Raw genomic sequence first — 21,492 nt, 5'->3', positions numbered from 1 at the left:
TGCAAAAAGGCACTCACTAGTTCCTGCAGCATTCAGAAATAATTTCAACACAATGGGACAGTGTGTTCTTAGACTAGAGAGGCTGTTTACCTATTGAGAGCTGCAAAGCATTGCCTTGAGCACACTACAAGTACATTAGACGCACCATACAAACTTTGCTCGGTGAGTGCTTTTCCCCACATGGCCTTTTGAGGGTTTTATCTAGAAAAACTTCTAAAGCTTTCCATGGATCTGTTGTCTTTCTGTCTGTTTAATGTTCCCTTACATCTGAATACATAAGTTTAGTTTATATAATCATTGTTAACAATTTAAGGTAACACTTGCTTTATATAAGGTGTAAACAGCTCATGAAAGGAAGGAAGATCATCTTTTCATAATTTTTTTGAAATGGGTAATTTCTGATGCTTTCTTCCACACCAGCACATTCTTACTCCCAACTCGTCACATACTGACGCTTGGTCAGAACCCCTTGGCGTCACTTTTTGACGCTCTGGGACAGGACCCATTAGGGTCATTTTTCAACATACAAGGTAAAACCACTTAGTTAGGATTAGGAAAAGATCATTGGTGGGGTTAAAAGATGCATGTTTAAGTGACACGCGAGACAAGGATGGGCTCCAAATCCCAGCCCGCTGGGTGAAAGTCCTGTGTTGTTTGACCCATCCATCACCCCAACCAACCTCCTTATGTGGATATTTGGTCTTTAATACTACCATTTGGTCTTCATACTACGTAATTTTACAGTGCCACAGTTGAGCTCCTGCTATCCCTCGGTCAAGCTCCTGCTATCCCTGGTGCATATATACCAAGCGGCAAATTCCGGACCTGAAAAGTGAAGCCAATGCGGAAGTACCTTGAACCTGCATTCTATCTAATTTCCACCAGGGGGTGACTCGACTGGAAGTCACAGGGTATATTACCCTACTTCTGCCTTGATTTATTGCTCAGTAAACATTTCCATAACGTTTTTATGGCCTCAACTGCTAGTTCAAATCTTTTTTCAATACAGCATGTTATTCATTTTGGTCCCATTTATTTTAAAATAGACACTAAAGCACGGGATGCTTTAGGGGTGTGGCTACACACCGACCTGTCAATCATGAACATTAAAATAGCCGTGAACTTGTTTATGGGGGTTATCTGTGTTTTCATCTTAAACGTTGACCCTCTCACTGGCTCTCATTTATGAAACGTGCGTACGACCTAAAACAGGCGTACGACGGGCGTACGCCGATTCCTACGCAAAGTTCGGCATTTATCAATTTGGACGTGAGCGTAGGCTGCGATCAAATCTCACGTCTGGTCTGAACTCGTGTACGCAAGTTTCTGAGTCAGTGTGGCCTTGCAGTGCAGCATATAATCAGTTTAACAGGAGAAGGAGAAGTCATCAGTTGATCACTTATCAGCAATGGCAGATCTGGCTCTTTTAGAAGACCTCTATGAGCCGGTACAATAGTGCACGTACGCACACGTGCCACGGTGGAGCGCTCCATCGGATTGTTTAAGGGCAGATGGCTCGCATCAGTAGGGGGGGACCCTATACACGGCAGAAAAAGTCTGCAACATTGTTTTAGCCTGTGGGGTTCTGCACAACATCTCGCAGGGAAACTGGGTGCCATAAATGTAGCGATGGAACCAGATGACCCGATGCCCAGAGAGCAGTGTCCAGAACAGCCCCAACTGAAGGAGACAGGCTATTATTATTCCTCGCTTTTAAAAGGTAGCCTATAGTGTTATGTTTGGCAATGATATTCATAGGCTGCAGGAAACATGACGATGCACAACATTTTTATTTATTATTCAGGTTTTCATTTCTATGTCGTGAATGATTTATTTCTGCCATTGACCGAGTTATTTCGGCTTGTTTTCCCAGCCCCTCTGCTGTCAGGAGACAGGGTCGTGGTGGTGGTCCAGCACGGGGGGGCGGAGGACACGCGCTCTCCCTCAGCAGTTGTCTCGGTCTGACTCATGAAAAAAAACACGAGTAAAATAAAAGACACTGCATAAACTCTGCTACCGTGTGTTTATTTAAATATAGGTACACCATGTAGGCCTAAGAGATTGCAATAAGCCTGTATATTACTATTAGGACTATAGAAAATGTGTCAAGGATGTATAAATTAAATAGGCTAAACTTCAGCTGGAGTCCGATTTACTACGGCAACACTGTTGACCGCATCATTGATCTCTTTCCATTCCACATTCTTTCTACAGCCTTTAATAACAGTTTTCAGGCTGCCAAAAGTACACACGTTAGTGCAAATGAACCAGAGATATCAGGGTTTCAATCTCCACCTCTGAAAAGTGCCGCTTCTCAGCCGGATTACATCTCGCCATGTCGTAAATTGTAGGGGCGAGGCCTCAAAACCGAGAATATATTGGGGCGTGATATTTAAATTACGATCGTTTCCAGCCTCTGCATTTATCAATGTACGACCATTCTTATGCTCTGATTGGTGTGATACGAACGTTTCATAAATCACACGTGAAGCCTGTCGTAAAATGATTTCTGCGCTCATATCTGCGCTGGTTTCTACGTTAGGTTGATAAATGAGGGCCACTGTGTGTTTTCACTTCTTCAAAGTTGATTGGAACATTTTGGTCACCTAGAAATGCTATCTAGCTAAATGATAGCTAGCTATTGCTAGCATTAGCTGGTAACTTAAGAGAAAGTCTTGGTGATTTTCAACCAGCTCTGTGTACTGCTGTACATGCTGATGAACAGCACCAGTACCCGGACGTATAAGTCCGCTGGATGAGTTGCGTTGGAAGGGCTGAAAATCAGCCAGTTTTCCCCTTTTAGCAAATATGGTCACTTCTGGCTCCAACATACCAAGATGGCAATGACCACAATGCAAACGCCTGTCTTCAAAATGGCAGTCCACAAACCAACAGGTGACGTTTAAACAACTTTATATACAGTCAATGGTCCATACAGATGGTAAAGGGTGTCTCGTGCGTTGGTATCTGATGCTGAGGGCCTCTGACTAAGCATGAGTATCTGAGAAATTGGAAGTGAGAATGGCTTGTCCACACCGACAGTTTTCTGAAAACAAAACCTTCAAGACTGAGGTTTCCTGAAAGTGAGAGTAGAACTTGCTGAACGTGTGTGTGCTTCCTCTGTACCTCTTGAGTAAACTGTTCCAGGCAGTAATGTGTGTATGACAGCAGGGAACCCCAGGGGAAGAGAAGACTGCTGGAACCAAACAAGCAGCAGCTCTCCTTCCACTGGAATTGGATGGCCCTGAGAAGAGACCCTGTCGTATTAGTCGGATTCAGGAGTTCCTCAAAGTGCTCCTTCCACCGCCCTATTACCTCCTCAGTTGAGGTCAACAGTGTCCCATCCTTACTGTACACAGCTTGGATGGTTCCCCCTCCGGGATAATATATCCCGGAAAGACTCCTTCTTCAGTCGGACGGCTAGTAGTGATCAGTTTTTAAATAATAATCCCAGGGTGGATTATGTATAAATTAAACAAACAAGATGCAACATGCTAATCAATGAGCTTCAGAGGTGCTGGTAGGTGGATTTTGTTACCTCTAGACAGAGCCAGGCTAGTCGTTTCCCCCGTTTTCATTCTGGTGGTCAAATTTAGCGTATTCAGACAAGAGTCTTCTCATCTAACTCTTAGTAAGAAAACTAATAAGCACATATCCCAAAATTATGATGTGAACATCCATATGATACAGTATAGTTTCTACCTGGTATTGGAATTCTGTGTTTTGGTATTCCAGAAGGACAAGCCTTAAAACCCTTGTACTTGCTTCTGGTATTTACAATGTAGTCACCTACATTCTGATTTGATAGAATGTACCCTTTAAAAAATAGAAACTAATTCTACACACACACCGCAGTGGAAAATTCAATTTTGTGACTGTTGTATTTAACATAACAGGCACAGTTTAAAAAAAAGTGAAACTGAACTAGTTAAGTTTAGGCAACAAAAATACTTAGGGTTAGTAAAACATCAGGGATTGGCTATAAATGAGTCACTTAAAACTATAAAATAGTTACATAACGTGAAGTCACAGACATACCTACAGCATAGACTAAGGTCCATAAAACTGAAAATGAAATGTGACAGTGAAAGTCTTGTGTTTTTTTGGCCCATCCACCACCCCGACCTCACCTCACTTCCTTGTTTGCTCTTGCGATAATTACTACAGCCACGAGAGGTCACCATCTAACAAGAAACATATTTATGGGTCATTATTATTATTATTATATTATTATTATTACCTATATGGTTGTTTTTTGGTTGAGGACGGTCTTGTGAATGTGTATAACTGTGTGGTCAGGGCGTTGCAGCAAATGATGCCTGGGCTCTCAGTGAAACCTTCCTGAACAAATACAGGTTGAAACATGTTGAAAGATCCTTGAGCAAGACATTGAACCCCAAATTGACCTCTATGTATGTATTTGGAAAGTGTTGTCAATTTGATGTCATGTAATAATGGCACATGGGTTTGAAACAATGTATGGAATTCATGTTTACCTGTCTTGACTCAAATATCTGAGTCTGCCAGCAGATCCATACCAGTCAAAGTCACACCCAGACACAGATCTACCATGTCCCTGTCCTTCTCTCTTCTCTCACCTCTCCTCTGTCCCTACCTTCCTCAGTGGCATGCAGCACAGCGACAAGACACTATCTGGTGGTCGTTAATTACAAAGTGTGGTTACAGATCACTTTAATGGCCCTCTGACTGCAGATTAGAGCGTTATGAGCACCATTATGCCGTAGCAGTTTATAACTCTGTTAAACAGAATTCAGCAGTGAGGACTGATCACACCTCCACTCCTCCCCGCTCGTCTTCATTGGCACCCTGAGCAGCTACCTTGATGTGGGGGGAGTCGGGGTGGGCGCCGGAGGTGATTTGAAGCTGATTTATGAGGACAATGTGTCTGCTGGAAACATCTTGGGAAATCCTTGAAACATGGGAGTTAGCAGTTTCACACTGAACTAAGCAAGTGTTACTGTACAGAGTTTTAGTTTTTTTCACTGCTCTATCAACCAATAGTCTGTCTTTGCAGCAAAGTCAAGTACTTGTATGTGTTCACAACCAACTAGGCAATGAAACGGTACTTGAAGGAAGTTGATCATTCAAAAGAAAAGAAACCAGTTTTGCTTCCTTGCTGTCTGAACAAATTCTCTTTGCAATTATCTTTAAGTAAAGACATGTTGTGATCTTCAAAAATGAAAGCAGCCATGACAGATTGGTTGTTACATAACAAGCTGGAAAGGAAGGATGTGAAGGATGGTTGGTAGACTTCAGACCTAATTGCTATGGAGCAGTTGTTTTTTATGAGTGGATCCCAGTTTTGTTTGTCTTGAGCATGTGCATTCCTGCCAGTGTCTTCCAATATTTGGACATAAAGTGTTTGCTTTGAAATTGGGCTATGTGGCAAGATACTCAGCATTGCCCAGCAATGACAGGGAAGAAGAAGACTGCTAGCAAATAAACGTGGATGTGAAATTTCAGCGGCTCAGTGTAGTTATTACAATTCATCCTCTGGGGAACATGATTTTATGGCAATACATCCAGTGGTTGTTAAGTTATTTCCCCTGAACCAAAAATGACAACCTAATGGTGGCGCCGGATGAAAATGGTAAATGGGCTGCATTCATGTAGCGCTTTTCTAGGCTTAACGACCGCTCAAAATGTTTCACAATACAAACCAGCATTCACCCATTCACAGATACATTTATACACTGGTTGCATTTTATAAAAAATGAGAGGTTGATCTGGAATAGACATGTGCGAGGACTCCCCTGAGTGTATCTGTAGAAGACCGTGAAGAAAAACCTAAAAACGGGAAAAGAACAACGGACAAATACAAATTGACAGTGCTACACCTTGGTATAGTCCCATGGGTTTGTCATGATAATGATTAGGATTGAATTTATTCATGAGTATATACGATGCAGATATGTAACTAACTCATAGCTAATGTGTGTCTGTTAACAGTGTTAGTGGAACAAACTTCTGAGTGGAACACCAAACTCTGCCACCATGCATCTGGACTGGAGTGCTGAGGTGGTACCACACCTGCTCCAGACACACTAACCGAAGCCAGGGTTCACCTGATGGCCTCCCAGCTTCGCCAAGCCTCAGCTTGCTCAATGCTCAGTGCACCCGACGCCCATCGCTGTGATGAAGACCGCCAGCCGTGCCCAGCCCTGCAGCAGTCCTCCGGTGGTCCAGATGAGGCGCTACACACCCGGGGTGTATCCTTTCCTGTTCCCGTCGATCATCAGCTCCCTGCCACAGCTGCCGCCATCATCGCCGCAGAGGCTGCAGATCCAACAGCCGTCCAGCAGCGGCAGCACACCCTCGCCTGTTGGTGAGTACTGCTCAAAGCAGGAAGCAGCGTGATGTTGTTGTATTGCTGCAAGTTTTGTGGAAGATTCCATTCTGTGCCAACACTGAAGGACCACTGAAGGAAGTGGTGTGCCCTGGTGTCGACTTAGAAAGTAAGGGTGTGGAGGTTGTAGTGGTGGATGGTCGCGTAGCACGTCTGGCTTTCATGCAGGGGAGTTTGTGTCCTTTAACAGACCTGTGATAACATATTAACGGTATCCCCAATTGTTGTAGTTGCCTATGTGCACAATAACGTAGCAAGCAAGTATTTTAAAGGCCCTGAACACCCATAGAGGTGTTTTCAGTTGATCTGGCTGATTGGACCTCTTTCCAGGACTGTGTGGGTTTGTTTAGACTGTTTGAATGACATCTTCCTGAGTCTCTTGTTAGGGCTGTTGCACCTGTCAGGGCAGAACAAATGACACTGTTATCGAGAGAGAGGGAAGACATGCAGGAAATCATCACAGGTCGGACTTGAACCCTAGACCTCTGCATTGAGGCATAAACCTCTATGTATTTCTGCGCCCGCTCCACCAACCCAGCCACCACCTTTATCATTCTTATTGGTAGGAAAGAGTCTATGTGATGTGGCATTACTTATGATGTCATAAGGGTTATCTTGGTTTGGGATTGGAATCTACAAATGTTTAACAGAAAGTCTGAGTTTCAGAATGCAGACTCAAGAATTGGAAAGATGTGAGCATTTACCCATAACAGAAGGTCTAACAAAAATATTCTTCAGTTGCATTATGGGAAATCAACATTTTTGAAGTTTTACCCATACAAGGGACTAAAGGTCAGGAAATATCAGCCTCTGGTGCTTTAATTTGAACTGTTTATCGTAATTTTGCCTATTATTTTCAATAGCAATAGTCTCTTCTCTAAAACACTAAGGTGTGTCTTGAGAAGCACTTCAAATCTTTAAGAGATGGGCACATTTAGATTAAGATGCCTCTCCTAACTGCAAAATGAAAAGGTGAAGGGCTTTGTTAGGAGATGAAGTTAATCAGACAGAACATGATGATAATGATGTCAGACAGCAGTGAGTGCAGCTCCTGGAATATTTCCTCACCGTGAGTGGTCCCTGTTGTCTCCCACTACTGTAGCCTTATTTCGACACACTCTGGTTTGTGTTGCCTGGGCCTGAGCTCTGCTGTTTACAACTTTCAGCTCCACATATTTACTCCCTCTCTTGTTCCCTTCCTCCCTCTCACCTCCCTCCACCACCTCAAAAATCTGCTCTGACATGAAAACCAGCAGGCAGATTCACCCAGGGGGGATTCTCGTCCCAGTGGGGAGCTCAGGTGTGCTGCTCAACTCTGAAGTGTAAATAGGCACACAGTCAATTTCAATATGTGTTGTTTCTGTTGAGCAGAGTTTGTATTCCTGTTGATAAATAGCCTAATTTGAGAAATTAGACGCAAGCCAAATACAATATGTCGAATTTCTAAATCATACTGGAAAATCTGTAACAACATCAACTCATTCATCATATCAAGAGTGTTTATGCTGTACTGTAAAGGTTTACAGTATTCATGCAGTTTACAGTGTTAACTAGGGCTGAATGATTTGGGGAAAAAAATCTCATTGCTATTTTCAGATATTGTGATAACAATTCGATATGTGATTTTAAAAAAGTCGGATAAGTCAGACAACCTCACAGTACCCGGGGAAATCCGACCTAAAAAAAATCCAACATGGCTGCTCCGTGCATCAGTAGTGAAAGCTGTAGTAATATACTGTTTATTAGCACTTCTGTTTTAATGTGTCTCATTTAACAAGTCATACACACAGTCCTGTCCAACTTCTATCCATGGACATTTGTGCTGCGGTGTTTGTATGCACAAAATACAGCCAAATGCATTGTTAGCAACTGGTATTGGTATCAAGAGCACCGTAAGTTTACCGTTGTTTTAGCGGCCGTTGCAGTTCAGTTTAGCCAATAAAAAGGGGGTGGCTATCTTAGGGTGACCAGATTTCCTGGAGCTAAAACCGGGACACTTTGCGCGTGACCGTAGTGTGTTTGTGCACGCACACGCTTTTTAACGTGAACATGTGCCAGCCCAGGTCAGACACAGACACAGACAGTAACTTCATTATTTTGATCCTAGGCTCCTTGTCTAATAATAATTGTTTTTTCCTGTGAAATTAACAAAATTGCAGTAACAGCCTTTTTCAGTTTAGTGTGAGATTTATGTTGAGATTTTTTCTAAAAAAGATTTTTTGAAGTGTTATTTATTCCAATAACAGCAAAGTAATTAAAATGATTTATTGAACATTTTGAGCATTAAACACTTAATTTCCTGCATTCTGGTGAATTTTTATGCACCTATTTCTACCTTTTTCTGAATCAATCTATGCTGCAAATATCTTTATATGAAGAGAAACATAATTACAATCCAAATATAAAAACATAATGGAATATATTGCAGTAAGGCTGTCAGGCATTCTGTATTGCTTTCAACTATTTATTCTCCTTTGGATGGACTTTTCTAATTATATCTGAGTCAGCACACATGTAGCCTATAGGCATCATTTACTCTTACCTCCTGTTTTGCGTCTTTTGTTGGTTAAGTAACCTCCTTAATGTGCATATGACAATTATTCACCTCAATGATACATTCATTCATTTAATGTATTAATAAACCCCTGGACTGTAATATTTCAGATGTTTGAGCAAGATTTACTGCTCTTGTCGAAAACTTTGTGCACATTCAAAGTATATAAACACAGTATATCTGTGTTCTCTGTGATTTGGAGGAGTCGTGATATTTTGAGAAAAATAAAGTGATAATAGGCTATTACAAGAATAAAGTCACAAGCGATATTTCAGAAAATAATCTATACCTGCACCATAGTCTGCTGTGCATTACGTGATTGCTCTGCTGATACGGTAGATCTCAGACCTCCTGACAGACACAGAGCCCCGTTTGGGTCTCTGGTCTCTGAATGAGACAAAGAGTTTAGCTATGGAAATGGCTGTACGCTGCTCTACGTCGGAGGTGGAAACCCGAAACTACAGAAATACACGGAGCACAAATGCAACACATCTGCCGCAGCATGTCCACAGCTGAGTGCATCTATAAACCTGAAGCTGCCCTGCATTTTACAGAGAGAGTGGACACTAAGAGACGCACAGGTCTGCTTCAGAGCTCCGTGTGGTTGAGTCTGAACCGTAGACTGCAAACAAACTTCCAACTAAATCATTAGTATTGCGCTCCTAAACGTTGTGTTGATGGCATCACTGTATTAGACTGATTTGGCTACGATTCCTCCGAAAACTTCACCCCTTTCACAGCTTTCCTCACGGAGAGACGGTTGCTAGGTGATAGGCAACAAATACAGCATGGTCGGACCCCGCACGTAGCTGCCCGTTCTATTCGCCTCGGAAAAATAAACTGGACAAAGTTACATTCGGGGCTACACTCAAAACATTTGGGGCTGAAGATACGGCAAAATCGGCTGACGCCGCTCCTGGTGTAAACCGGGACATTTTAGTGTCCCGACAGGCTTTTGTCGGGACTCGGGACAAGCAATTAAAAATCGGGACTGTCCCGGTCAAACCGGGACGTCTGGTCACCCTAGGCTATCTGCCTGTCAATCACTGCTCATGCACGCACACGCATATAATAGGGTTCTCCCCTCCCCTCCCCCTTCCCCGCGAATATTGGAGTGGCTTTTCAGAGGTGGCGTGAGCTCCGGGATTTTAAAGATCTGAAGAACGATGCAGATGTAGCCACATTTCTTCTCGACAGGTAAAATAATTACCATGAATGATTTATCTTTCACTTGGTTATTAGTAGTCAAGTCCACAAAGCTAGGTTGGTGAGGATAATAGTAACGTTTGCACAGTGGTCGGTCTGATATGATGCTAAAATGGCTAACGCTAGCCTGCTAGTTAGCATCGTTTTACTGTTGGTGAGTAAAGTTAACATTGTGTTAGTGTTTGGTTATTGAAAATGTTGTCTGACATCCCGGCAGTTCTGTCAAACTCCGTTGTGTGGGCGGGGCTTAGGAGACGGTTTGGGCTGCAGCAGAAAGGGGGGAGGGACTGAGAAGTTGTCGATGTTCAAATTTGTTGGCAAAGTCCTGGATCTTCACAATCTTACCTACAGCAGCTTTAAGTAGTACTCCCGTGACACAGACACTCATTAGGGTTAGGGTTGCTTTTCCCTTTACCTTTTCCCCCCGACACAAACTCCACTCCCAGGCTTTAAAGCCCTGTGTTCATTTGGGGTCCTAACCCTGAGGTTGGGAATCACTGAGTAACACCACAGACTTTAATCAAAGGGACAGCTGATTGTGTCATCATATAGCAAATATACCTAGTAAAACCATATTATAATAGTTTTGTGTTTAAAAATACCATTGCACTAAGTCAGTTTCCTGCATTTGAAAACAAGATGAAGAGACTATCAATACATTAATATGATCTGGCCTTGGTGACTGGGGCAGGACAGAATGTAGACATCAAATATGCAGCACCATAAATATAACAAAAAGTACAATAACAAAAAGTAGATAAAAAGAGTACAGATGCTGACTTCTCCTTGATCATGCTTTGGTGTGTGAAGACTAAAGCACAGACTGTATTATTCACAACATTAGAGACAAAAGAATAAATGCAAGGCTGTCTGATACAGATACACGTCTGAACTTTGAGCATCAAGAAAGAAACAGATGAAAGAAACCGTGAGGTAATGAGCGCTGCTGTTGAATGGGATTTGTGGATTCGCACAAATGATCTAAGGTCGTCGCAGCATCCCCCGGGGACACACTCAAACACTCGCTGTTGTCGGGTCTGCGGTCCGGTTCGCCCTGCCTGCCGCCTTCTACCTCCGCTGGGGGATTCACAAAAGAAAATGAACTCCACTGCAAACACCACATACCTCCAGGGAACTCCAGTGGCCCAGTCAACATCAGTATGTATGAGAGAGATAAAAAGAAGAAATCTAGACAAAGGAAGTATTATAATCACGTAATAATGTTTTGGATCGTACTGTCACACCACCTCCTTATGCAAAGGCAGATGAAGTGGTGGGGTGCAGCCATATGCTTCTATTCAAGACTTTTCAATTCAGTTCAATTCAGTTCAATTCAGTCGTTATGTTTATGTACTGTGATGGTAAAAAAATCGGTAACACTTTACTTGAAGGTATCGACATAATCGTGACATGACACTGTCATAACTATGACATGACACTGTCATGAACGTGTCATAAACATTATAAACAAGTCATAAATGTTTATGAGTTGTTTGGGTTGTCTTGATTATGACAAGTTAACATTAATCAAAGTGACATTACCAGAAGTTGTCTTGGTCATGACAAGTTGACATTAAATTAGTTTGGGATGTCTTTGTAATGACAACTTGACATTAACCAGGATGGCATTACCAGAAGATGTATTTGTCATGACAAGTTGACATTACATTTCTTTGGAGTGTCCTTATTAAGAGAACTTGACATTAAACAGGATGACATTATGTCAAGTTGTCATGACAAAGAAATCCCAAACAAATTTAATGTCAACTTGTCATGACCAAGATAACTTCTAGTAATGTCACTTTGATTAATGTCAACTGTCATAATCAAGACAACCCAAACAATGTCAACTTGTCATGACAAAAAAACTAATGACACTTAATGACAGAAGTCATAAAAGTTTATGACTTGTTTATAACGTTCATGACAGTGTCATGTCATAGTTATGACAGTGTCATGTCACGATTATGTTAATACCTTTAATAAAGTGTTACCAAAAAATCAAATCCTAACCCAGCACAAGCGTCGGTAGCAGATTCTAAAGCAGTACAAAAAAAGCATCACACAGGCAAGTCAGGCAATCTTGTCATTCACACACTTCCAGCATCTCCACATCTGTCCTACCCCCTCCCCAACACTCTCCTCACGTATGGCCTTGAGGGGTACGGTGGGTAGGGGATACCTGTACGTCCAACCTGTCAGTGTCCAACCTGCTACAGACCCCAACAGATTATCAAAGCCTTCATCTGACAGGGGGATGTTGACACGCTCCTCGTATTATACAGAGATGCTTCCTGCCCCATCTCCCAGGAAATGTTTTTCTCTCTCTCTCTCTCTCTCTCTCTCTCTCTCTCTCTCTCTCTCCCCCTTCTCCTCCCTGAAATGCACATGATGGCAGCATCAGGCCTCCAGAGAGAGCGTCCTGTCAGCTGCACGCATGTGTCCCAAGGTAGTGCGTGAATGTTTTCCAGGTCAATTTGCAGTAAAGCTACATCACAGAATGATATTGTGTATTAATGTAAGAGGAAAAAGCCGAGATTGAAGATAGCTTTGTACAATCCACAGACCTCAGTGTTGACAGTTTTCATTTAAACTAGCTAAAATATGGGATAGTTTGGATCTTTTGAAGTGGGGTTGTATGAGGTACCTAGATTAATTTGGAGAAGCCATGGATGTATAATAAACCTGGATACTGTGTTGGACGCAGAGCCTAAGAGAGTAGCTCAGTAGCACATGATGCCAAAAAAGTTCAACTTTCGCGTACAAAATGACCCGAATGATCAGCACTGCTTCGGCACTGTGCGGCCTATAGAACAGGCGCACTACAGACCTCCGCCTACCGAATGGGCTACTTCCGGTTTAGCGCTCCACTAACTTTAATTTAATTGTTCAACTATTCTAGACTTTCCAAATGTTATCAGACTAAATGGATCAAATTCTGATAGGGAAGTGAGTCATTTCACAGGGGTTGTGACACTTGAAAATATGTATCCAGTGATTTACTGATGTCTCTGTCGCCATGTACTATGGGAAAAAAGTATTTTTTTGGACCCCATGGTATCACATGACGGACAGTTGTAAGTCTACTGTTTAGCTGCTATGTCAAATTAGCTTCAAAGGGCGGTGTACTTCCTGGGGCCCTGGGAGAAGCAGACACAGGAGTACCGTCATCTTGCTGTCAGACAGCCCTTTCCTTTCCACAGAAGTTTCCCCTCTCTCCCTCTGAAGTTCGTCTTCTGTATCCTCTGGCTCTTAAAGGTATCCTCATTGTTTCACACTGAACGGCATTTCCTCGTTGTTGTCATAATCATCATCGTTTTCATTTCCTGGTATTTGTCTCACTGAACAAATACCGCTGAAATTCTGACCCAAACAACTTATCTGCAGAGTAATTACAGTCCTGCTGTGCTGACAGCAAGGTAAAGCGGTGAGAATATAATATAACATTTAGCTGCTGCCCCCCGTCCACAGCAGCACATTGCTTAGCTTCCGTGGCTGGGACTCCAGACTGTTTCTCCAAACTGCGGAGCGTGTCGACCTCCATCTACTTTAGGTAACACACTGACTATGGAGAAGTAGCTCATACAACCCCACTTTAATAGATTCAAACTTTCAAACATTTGCACACTGCAAAAGAAAACGCCACATACAGTACAAATGAAGTTAACTCTCCAGTAACGGGAGTTATTTCAATTAGCTGGATACATGGTTAAACCTTATTAGCTCTTACCAGTGTATCTCCTTGTGTACTTCGTCCACAGCAATCCCACCAAAATGTCCCAGTTGGAGAGGAAATGCCCGAAACATCTTTGTAAATCTTTACAATCATTCCCCGAAAGAACCAAGCAGGCCTGCCTTGTTGCACCATCCATATTTTCTTTAAAACTTGCCATTTTAGCTAGCTCGGAGTTTCAAAGTCGTTTCCTGAGGAGAACTGAGTTTGAGAACGGCAACACCCGGAATGCGAAAGGCGAGGGACATCTGGCGGCAATCATCCTGGAAATGTACTGTCGTTGTTCCAGACTAAGTCCATGTTGACTTCTGCTGAGCCGACTGTGTGAAGGGTTTTGAAAAAGGGAACTCAGTATTGAGCAATGTGTATGTGTGTAACTCCATTCACCTCCATTGCTTCTTGGACAAATAACAGATTTTTTTTTTCTTCCTGAGAGTGATTGTTGTTTTCTTTAAGATTATCACTAACTGTATGTCATCTTTTACCTGTCATCTTACATAATATGTAACTGTAAAAACTGCTGCATGTCACCTTAAAGCAACAGACACACGTAGAGTGTGATGCATGAGCTGAGGGCGCAGTGTCAGACAGTATTCATAATGCAACTGCAGGAGGAAGCTTACTCCAAATTTCCTTGTAATAAAACCCATCTGTGCAGCACTGTCAGGCCTGAGAGACACTACAATGTATAAATGCATGGACATACATTGTACACACAGTTTGCTTTGATGCTGTCTTTGTGCCGCTCTAATACCATGTCTGCACAGCAACCGATGTTGAAAGGGACTTAGCTGTCAGTTCGCACTCAAACATGGCAAATGCACACTTACCCACCTGCCCATTGCATCTTTTTTCTCCTCCCAAATGTATCCCCTCCTCTTTCCCTACCAATCTCTTTATCTACCTTGCTCATTTCAAGTCACTGTCTGCCTTGTCTGTTGGCGTTTCCCTGTTGTTATTTTAGAATCCATCGCAGGGTATTTAGGTCACATGCGGTTTCTAGCCCTGGCAAAGTATGAATAATGCAGACTTCTCTCATTACACCATGTGCTAACCCTCTGGATTGAAAATCAATGTGCACTCAAGTGGCTGGCAAATGAATGGATTTAACTCACCAGCCGTTCAGGCCAAGAGAAGCGAAAAAGAGAGAGTGCAGGCTACGTTTCATAGTGTACCCTAAAGGTTTAACAGCATTTCTATTTTAACAGGTTCCAAGCCTTTACAAAATACAATATGCTTTTCATCTGCGAGAGGTGGCGTGTCTTGGTTCACCGAGGGCTGAATGTGATGAGAAACGAGGCTGGTGGAACAAAGGAAAGAGTAAGGAAAAGATTATTGGTTATGGACAATGCATGGAGGAATGTCCGAAGACGAGACAATGTCGGGGCTGTATGACTGATTGAAGAAGGGGCTGGGAGTTTTTTTTACCCCCACTGTTTCCAACCTTTCAGTGCACTCCCTCCTACAGTTCAACCATAGTTCACATTGCCAGGAGTCTCCTCCCCACCCATCCCCACTTTCTCCATGTAGCGCTCAGAGAAACCTTTTGCATACATGCTGCCACACATTCCACACATAGCCTAAAACAGTGTTTACAGCATGATCTCCAGTTTGTCTTTAGTTTTGGGAGGGTGCCCGAGCTGCTGCAAGCAACACCGGTTACCCACACTGTGATCAAATCGGCCAAGGGGGTATTTTATAGTGAGGATTTTTATTTTTTATGAGAGAGCCCTCCCGACATCTGGCACACATCTGGAGCAGTTTAATGAGAGGCTCAGTCTGCCTGACTCTTTACTGCGAGCCCGTCATCAATCTGCTTCACTCTCGAGTTGTCAAGATACTTCAACCCTCATCTCTCTCTCTGGCGAAAGCCAAACGATGTCGATACCTGAATGATAATAGTCTGTAAGAACATGCAAGGGGGAAATAAAAAAACAGAGTTAAACTTATTGGGGAAGGCTTTAAATTTGGAAATGCCTCTTATGGCATTTACTTCCCAAAGCAATAAGCAACCTGTGATCTGAGCTGTCTCGATTACAGAGCTTACTGTAGTTTATTGATATGATTTCAATGCCTCACACCTGTGGGCAGACGAGTGCTTTTCTGCGGCGTGTTTATGTCTCCGAGCCATGAGAGTCTGCTCCATAAAAGATTCTTGCTGGGACTGAATCCAAGCTCATTTGAGATTACTTTTTTTGAAAGATAAATTGACTTCTTAGTCAACAAACAAACTGATACATACAGAAGAGGATTAGGGCCATGTGTGAAAAATGTATTTGAGTTCTGAGTTTAAAGTCAGAATTATGAGACTTTTTTTTTTTTCAGAATTCAGAAATCAGAATTCTGAGTTTAAATTCTGACTTTTTTCTCAGAATTCTAGATTTCTGAGTTTTAAAGTCAGAATTCTGACTTTAAACTTAGAACTCAAATACATGTATTATATTTAGACTTTCTATCTTTTTAAGCTGTTGTACATTCAGCTTTTTATTCAGTTGTTTAACTGTGAGCATGAATTCAATAAACTCAATCCTCTTCCGTAGGTATACGACCCTTAAAGCGTTGCTGGCGTTTTGTCAGAGGTAAATATCTTAACGTGTGGCCTCCCCTGCCTGTGGTCACAGTGCATTATCCATGATAGCGGTCCATAAATCAAGAAAATGGCTCCTTTTGTATGTTCATTAATAGGCACAACATGCGTCAATACAAAACCCCAACTATTCTTTGAATGGACTTTGATTGAAAGCCGGGCCTTTTTAACAGCGGCATTCTTATTCTCGCCCTGTAGCAGCTTGTCTAGCTGTCCAGGCTCTTATTTATTACCCCTTGAAGATGAGACAATGAAAAAGCAGTTCTCAGAGCTCTGTTTGCATTGAGAGGCCCGCAGCACAAAGCAGCCGGAGAGCATCTCATTGTTCGACAGGGCCAGCAGAGATGCGGCTTGTTTCAAAAAGATCGCTCCTTTTTCTTTTTTTTGGTGGTGGGTGGTAAGGGTGTGGAGGAGGGGCTCCGAAACCAACCGCAAGGAGTAGATTTCATCATAGGAAGGGATGTGAAAGCAGGCAGAGGGGGGTGGAGCTGGAGATCCAGGAGTCAAACACAGGCCAACGTGAACTTTCCAGTGCTAAATTTGGTTCACATCTATAGGAAGCTTTACTGCACTCAGGTTTTGTGCCCTGCAGAGGATGCAAATACTTTGAAATATGACCGAGGCTTGTGATTTAGATAAATGATCATAGGAAGTGTATCCTGCTGTTGCAACTTAGGTTTTTTATAAGAGTCTTAAATGGCAATGGAAATGCAAATCAAGGCTGGTAGTCACAGCAAAATTAGGAGCAAAGTCCAGTTTTCACACCGTGTTTCCCTTCATGTGATCTGGACTCTGGAATGAGAAAAAAAAGCAACCGGGAAATGAGTGGTATTCTTAAGCTAGCCACAAAGAAGCTATTGAATGTGTGTCTGTGAGTTGTGTGTATGAACCTGTAATTATGAGGCAGAGAGCCCAAGTCTGCACTCAGAGATAAGTTGGACGGATGTACGCTCTCATTCATAGAGAGCCAATGTGCTTTGCTCTGCTAAATGGGCTACGGATACTCCACAACATGCAGCCTGACTCTGAAATACACACAGAGATGGAAAAAAATGGCAGTGCATAAAAGCAATGTGCATCTACTAATACATATATTTTTCATTTGCAGGTAGTGCTATTTGACACTCTGGAACGTGACTGCAAGTGAATATATTGAAAGGATAATTCAGGTTTATTACAACTTGGGTCTTATTGTTGTAGGTTTGGCCACCATTAGTGATAATAACACTGCACTTCTCAAGTGTATTCCTGAAATATGGGAGCATGGCAACATAGCTACAAGTTTAAAACAAATCCATCACATTTTACAGATCAACTTCCTGCTTCAACTTTAGCCTACTGTTCTTAACAAACGTTTTGTGCTCTCACAAACTTGTTAGACTTAGCTGTAATTTCTACAGTTACTTACCACAAAATGCCCAGTAAAATACCATCATTTTCTTTTCCGGTTCATTACTGTAATATGCATTGCATTATGGGTAATAACATTTAGTTTACAGTGATTTACTGTATATTTTGAATTTGCGGTAGTCTGCTGTAAAACAACAGCAGTAGTGCTACTGTAGTTGAATAAGACTAACTGAATTTTAAATAAAATTGTTAGTTAATGTTATAGAAGCATAGTAATGAAATGGAAAAATAAAATATCACTATAAAATGAAATACACTTAATTTGTTTTGCTTTTAGCAGTGAAGGTAATTAAAAAATTTAGACATTTTTTTTCAGCAGTGTCAATCATTTATTGAGAGAAACAAGAAAGCCATTACGGATATAAATGCTTGACCGCCAGATTTGAACTCTGACCTCTGACCTCAGACTCTGACAACTTCAGAAGAGTAGCGCGTAGTTACTTCAAAGGCGTTGAAAGGAGTAACTTCAGAGGAGTACCGCCCGGTTTGGTCTGTGCGTGTGCGCACCAGAGTCCCGGGTCACACACACTCCTCGAAGAGAGCTGGAGCAGCGTTAAGGTAAGACCAATTTTTGCTAATTCTGTGACATTAAAATTTCTGCTCACAAGCCTTCCCAAGCAGAGACGTAGGTTTAGTTTACCGACCTTCGTCATAGCTAGCTAGGCAAGAGCAAACTGTTAACTATAGTTCATTTTCCCCATGGTGAGGATTAGCTATAATGACGACGTTCGGTAGCCTAAAGCTAACACAACTTGTTTTACACGCGCTGTTAGGGACATCTTTTTCACTTGTGAGACCACCATTATCTTTGTCGGAATTAAAATGTAACCCATATTCTAGAAGTTTAAGGTCAGTAACTGCTAGCTTTTTAGCTTGCTGTTGCCGCATTTTGGCTAACATTACCTACGCTTATGTTGAGTCTGTGGGTTGGTTTGTCAGTGTTTTAGCATGATTAAGCAAAATGTACCGCATTATTAACCTAACATTAGTGGAGGTAAAGTTAACATTAAACCGTTACCTCTACAGTTGCCCATCTAGTTTTAATAGCACCTAATGTTAACATTACATCTTTTAAAAAACACCAACTCTAAAAAGTTATGTCGGGTGACAGGGAAGACGTCTTTAAGTAATGTTAATGTGGAGCATTTGTAGATAGCATTTTTTTTCCCCTTGGCTTCAGAGTTTGGCCACTTAAAACCATCAAGATGTCCAGCAAAAAGTGCCCAACGTTACAGTAGTATTGTTGCATTCTGTAATGTGATATCATTGAATTCATCCTTTTTAGTTTATGAGACCTAAGCCAAATATTGTTTAACTCAAAGAATATGATGTTAGGAGTTGAGCGTATTAGCTACCATGGTTTATGCTTTAAGTTTTTCTTCACAAAATAGTGTTGTTGTTAGCTATCTAGCTATCTATTACGTGATTAACCTTTTAATGCATCACATAACATTCTGTGTTACCTAAATTATACTGGTTCCTTGCATACTAATGCATGGCATGCATTTTTTTTTTATCTTGTTGTAATTGTGTTTTATAACACCATGCATGCACTTAAAAATATTAATTTTCATAATTTCATATGTAGAACAACAACCAATTACTTCCAATATGTGAGATGCTTTTCTTTTTTTTTTTGCAGCCAACCTCGACCAAGATTTCAATTGAGCAGGAGGTCACATTGCCCACCACACCAAGGCGGATCATGCTAGGTACGAGAAATAGTTTGAAGAAGAGGAGGATGTTTTATTAGCCATGTATGTTTGGTATTCTGTGACACACTGTAGATGAGATAAGATGTTTGTTTGTTTTTTAGGAAGAAGTTTGACGTCTTCCACCCATTGGATGGTCAGCATTGAGGGGAAGGTCCTCTTTGAAGCTAACCAACTTAACGCCAGTGCTTTTGTCGTCTTCTTTGGCTCCTTTTATGCGTTCAATCTTGAATATCAAGAGTCAGCATCTACTACACTGGAGTTGGTACAAGGTAAGTAATTATCTGCATAAAGCATTTAAAAGGTAATGGTACATATTTGGACTATATGAGCACTCTATACACTTACTGACAAAGAGAAAACAACTGAGAAAAAGACTTGGGTATATAGAGCCCTATTACTGTGGTAACTTACAGTGAAAACACACCGGGCATGTAAGCGGTGCGCATACCTGCGTAGCGCAGCTATTTTTATTTCAGCGCCTATGTCATCCAATCGATCCGTTCATACTAGTCACGGAGCGGCCACTTCGGCCCGCGAGCTGCAGCAATAATTTCGTGTGATTCGGAGAATGTGTCAAGCAAGGCAGTTACTCACATAGACAGTATATAAGAATGGACCACCAGATCCCGTGTCTCTGGACGGAGACCAGTGAAGGCTATTAGAAGCACTTTTCCAGTGATGGCCAGCTTTACTGCGCAGCCTCCAACTGACAGAGACAATGTAGATGTGACGTGAGCAACATCTCTGAAAGTGTGAAGTCTTCTGGTAGCTGTGCCGAGAGAAATCTCAATCATTCCAAATCTTGCAGAGATGGAGAGTGTAGGTATATGTAAGGAGATAACATAAGAACAGGCTAATTATTGATCACTAACATGCTAGTTAACATTAGTAATTAAACTTAAACAGCTAATGTAAGTCGAAACTGCCTGTGAGCTTCTCCTCTACTATACGGTAATTCCTCTACTATGTGACAGTAAGTCACTTGGTTATGACACAATCGTTAGCCTATTTTTACAAACGTTACAAGCCGTAACGTGAGGTACAAGGTAATGGAGCCTTTTATACATTGTCGTGTTTCTTTAGAAATAAACAATGTCAAACAATGACAAATCAGTGGAATGCTAACGGGAGGTGATCGCTTTGTAGCATCAAAATGGCGCCATAGGAGGTTCGAGTTCTGAAGCGAAGCTTACCCCCTTGATTAATCACATACAGGAAGACCACAGTAGGTTCATGGGGATTTGGGCTGTCTTGACTTCTCACAGCGAGACACATGATCAGGCGCAAGGAGGGAGAGACCGATGGACGGACAGAGAGAGTGACACGGACACATATACTGTATATAGCCTATAATTACCACACTTTTCCCCACAAATCCTGTCTCTTTCTATCGGAGAGAGAGGGGCCGAGAGAAGAAGGATGGCTTACGCAGTGCGTGCCGGTGTGTTTTCGCTGTGACTTTCTGAACCGAATGTGCTCGCTGGCAGGTTTACTTCCATATATACTGTATATTTAAATATGACTGCTGATGATTATTATGATATATCTTATATATCTTAAGGATCAACCCAGATGAGGGAAGCAAGTGCATGGCCGAAGTGGGTACAAGCCATAATCACGGAGTTGTCCAAAGAAAGGTGACAAGCATCAGCTCCCAAGTCACCACCTTCCTCCAACGGCTCACCGAGTTTGAGTGGAAGACATCAAACTAGGTAAGCATTTTATTGTGTGATGTAATATAGTTAACATCAGAAAAATGATTACACAGTACGATGAACAGTGCGGCTACGTACCCTGCCTGCTCCAACATCGACAGAACTAAATGCACAGTTACTCGGTCACAGTTACTCAGCAAAAGTTACAAAGTGTTGTTTTAATTTCTAGTTAAAGTTTTCATATGTTTTTTTTTGTGTAAGTGAC

General features: G+C 41.9%; 1 long non-coding RNA gene across 1 annotated transcript; it reads left to right on the top strand.

Moving 5' to 3' along the window:
• The first annotated feature begins 19,496 nt into the window (after positions 1-19,496).
• Positions 19,497-21,180, top strand: LOC114568408 (uncharacterized). Its single transcript, XR_003694285.1, has 3 exons — positions 19,497-19,569; positions 19,674-19,841; positions 21,134-21,180. It is a non-coding gene; the product is annotated as an uncharacterized LOC114568408 (long non-coding RNA).
• The last annotated feature ends 312 nt before the right edge of the window (positions 21,181-21,492 follow it).

This window comes from Perca flavescens, chromosome 14 (genome assembly GCF_004354835.1).
Source record: "Perca flavescens isolate YP-PL-M2 chromosome 14, PFLA_1.0, whole genome shotgun sequence".
Lineage (NCBI taxonomy): Eukaryota > Metazoa > Chordata > Actinopteri > Perciformes > Percidae > Perca > Perca flavescens.
The sequence above is the reverse complement of the archived record's forward strand: the minus strand, read 5'-3'. Positions and strand labels throughout refer to the sequence as shown.